Source organism: Condylura cristata, unplaced genomic scaffold, assembly GCF_000260355.1.
Source record: "Condylura cristata isolate star-nosed mole 26May11 unplaced genomic scaffold, ConCri1.0 scaffold00024, whole genome shotgun sequence".
In the NCBI taxonomy this organism is placed as follows: domain Eukaryota; kingdom Metazoa; phylum Chordata; class Mammalia; order Eulipotyphla; family Talpidae; genus Condylura; species Condylura cristata.
This window is the reverse complement of record NW_004567125.1, coordinates 28,015,086-28,018,780: the sequence shown is the minus strand read 5'-3', so window position 1 is coordinate 28,018,780 and position 3,695 is coordinate 28,015,086. Positions and strand designations below refer to the sequence as shown.

At 35.6% G+C, this 3,695-nt stretch overlaps 1 protein-coding gene across 1 annotated transcript in view; it reads right to left on the bottom strand.

Moving 5' to 3' along the window:
* Nucleotides 1-3,695, bottom strand: part of HMCN1 (hemicentin 1) — a 442,964-nt gene that overhangs the window by 143,086 nt on the left and 296,183 nt on the right. The window lies entirely within an intron of this gene.

The window sequence follows — 3,695 nt, the reverse complement described above, 5'->3', positions numbered from 1 at the left end:
AGAGAGAGAGAGAGAGAGAGAGAGAGAGAGAGAGAGAGAAGCAAAGGTAGTAGAGTAAAAATGAAAGCAATGAACAATTATAAACCAGAGACATTTTATGGAGATGGAAGGGAGAATGGGACCAGAACTGGGGTGGGAAGAGTGCAATAGACTATAGTGATGGTACACAGGTGAAATGGTGGTAGGAAGCCCATGGGGATTATGACTGAGATGAAAAAACTCACAAAATGAAGTATGATGTAAAAAAATAAAAACTTTTGTTTAATCTCATGACACAGAAGAAAAAAAAAACAAAAAAACTGTTCCGCTTTTCCAGGGTTTTTATTAAATTCTTGTCAACTACCAATTCACTGACCTAATTTAATCTCTAGTTCTTTCACCTCACAAAGTTTCCCAATCCATGTGTCTATTCACTGGTTTACTGACTTCTTTTCCAACTTAGATTTCATTAGCAATAATTTCTTGCCCTGACTCTGGGAAAATTCTATTAGTGGACTCTGTCATCTACGACAGGGAAAGCAGTACAGACAAAAATAAGAATTGCATAGATTGCCACCAATAGAAATTTATGATCCAAACTCTATCCTGGTTGATTCCTATGACTTTCATTAGTACAAATACTTGCAAATATGGATCTGTTTTACAAACTCCCTCTGAGATGCAGAATTTCAGATCTCAGTAATTAATGCTTTTAACTTGGATACCTTTGAGACATTTTCAATATCAACCTGTCACAAATGAACACAGTTAGTTTCCTCTCTAAGGAAATGACACTACTGTCCACACAGCCCAGCTGGCCAAACCACACCAGACATCCAACATTCACCATTTCCTCTTGTTTCCACATCACCTTCTGATAAATTAATCCTGGTAATTCAACCTCTTAAATACTTTTAGAGTTTATTTACTTCCCTGCTAAAATGCAGATCTGACCATCCAGTGTTCCAAATACTTGTCTTTGTATTTTATTGCCTTAGAATCAAATCCATACTTTCAAATTGATTTTAGAAATCCTTTTCGATCTGTCTTTTATAATCTTTCCTGTCTATAGCTCCTGATTACTTATGGTCCATACTAGGCTCCACAGTGAATAATGTTAGGCTCAAAGAACACAGTCTCTGCAACGCTGTCATCCTATGTAATCAATCATTTCAGATTAACCATTAATTAATCAACCCACTAATCTCTCTATGCCTAAAACACAGAGGCACATTATACGTATCTTTTTGACTGATCTATTTAATTCTGAATTTCATTGTATATTTTCTTTACTTTTAATTATGAAAGTTGGATATCCCCATCAGGCATCATCACAGTAGTAGAACCACCACCCAATCACCCACAGTCTACCATCTCTAGTCCATTGTGCTTCCTCCTTTCTTTGTTCTGACCCATCTTTGATGTCTCAACTTTCTCTTCCCTCCTATCACTTATTTTTATGTTACTGCAATCCACCTTCCACCATCAAATTACTTTTTAAAGAGACACTGGCCTATTTATTCTAAAAACTGGGCCTTAAAGTTTACGTCTAAATTGATTTCTCTGCTATATGTGACATTATCCATCTATGCATCCATCCATCCACATTCAACTTACTTTGTTATCTGTGTTCTCCTGTGGGAAAACCGTTATCCTTAATTTCTATGACATAGGTTTTACTTTATCTCTTCTCAGATTCCTATCCAGAGTCTCTTTTTCTGTCTCCTTTATTATATTATAGATGTGAATATTTCTATATAGTGTTCTCCTGTACATTACCTTTTATTCTAAAGGATCTCACTTGCTATGAATGTATTCGCATCTCCACCCTCTGGTTTTAACTCTGACCTCTCTCTCCTAAATTATGGTTTCATGTCTGTGACTGCACAGAGGATAGCTTCACATTGACAAGTCTTATGGAATCTCCAAGACAGAACTTAGAAAATAAATTCTTCAGCTAGCTTCATAATTGACTGCCACATATCATTTATTCAATACTTATCTGATATATCTAGCTCAGTGTTTTGTCTATATTCAATATTATATGAATACTTTTCTCATTTGAAAGAAATAAAACAGAGGAAAAGAATGGAGGGAGATCGAAGGATGAAAGGATGTGGGAACACAAGTTAATGACACAAATATTTAGCAAATATAAATTTACTATATAGTAATTTTTGTTATTTAGAAGTTAATTCCACTACAGGGTGATTTCAAATACTTCTCAAAATTTCAATAATCCTTTCTTACATATTTTGTGATAATTCTTAATTTTTTAAATGATAAAAATAATTTGCCATTGTCATTCTCTATATAAATGCATAATTATAAAGTTCTTCATTGAAATAAACTTATTTATTCTACCCATTTTCACTTAAAAATGAGTCTTTGAAAATTATTTTATAAACCAAAGATAAGTTTTATGGAATCCCCAGTCCTCTTTGTTATGGTGCTACGATTTTGGTGCCCAGGGATCCTGCTGCTCAAGCTGAAATGTAGAATCAAGCAGGGGGCCTCTCACCAGGGCAAAAGTCCAGTAGGAGGAACATACTGGGAAGCCAGTATCTGCTGAAAACAGCAAGCAAACATTATGGCCAGATTAGCAAGAGCAGCTAGAATACCTCACATATAAAGATTAGCAGAAGGTACGGTAAGAATAGGATCTAGAGATAGTATGCTTTGACTAGCAAGAACAATGGAGCCTCACCAAAAATAACAGCCCCTGGTCACTTCACTCTAGTCTGTGCCATACAATAACACACCTGGTAACACATGTACATTCCTCCAGGTACCTGCCAAACTTCTGTGAACCTGGCTTTAAATAAATATCAGATGACCCATAGATTGACCCTTAGATCAGATGACCCATATTTAGATAAATATCAGATGACCCACATTACTTCCTGGTAGCTCCTCTATGTTTCTCATTGCTCCACATGGACTTTGAGTAATCTTTTCCTCATCCTATCCTGCTCCCATGAGGCAACAAAATTCAACTCATTACCTCAATAATTAAAATTTTCAACAAAATCAAAATTAAGTAGGCTTAATATGCTGTAACTGAATTTAAAGAAGTATTTAAAATAAAGGTGAATATGCTGGAAATTAGAAAAGTTATTAACAATTAGAAGATAATTGGGCTAGAGCTAAAGTTGTGATTATTCCTAAGACATTTTTAATTAGTGACAGAAAAGTTTCAAGTGAAAATAGCTTTTCTCGTCAGTTAACATAGTAATTTCATTTCCTAATCTCCCACACCTAGTGCACATTCTTTTATTCTCTCTCTCCCCCCCATCCACCCACACACATACATATACACACACTTCACACACATAGCTTGACCTTCTGACTTATTTTCAAAAGAAAAATCTACTGTCAGTTCTTGGAGAAGGCTCATGATTAGAATATCTTCATGCAGGAGAACAACCTATATCACTGTTACAATGACCAAGAGGTTTGGGAAAGTCTAACTGTAGATGCCTTTGGATTAATTATATAGGCTGATACTCAGTTCAATAACATCTGGATATACTGATTACAATTTTTATGATATCCATGGGCATCATCTATATATTAAGATTAATTTTAGCTATTTGGATGACATGTTAAGAATTAACAAAGAATAGGCCCTCCCTGGTGGCGCAGCGGGTTAAAGCACAGCACTGAGAAGCTAAAGCCACTTCGCATGAGTTCGATTCCCACCTGCCCCGGAGGTG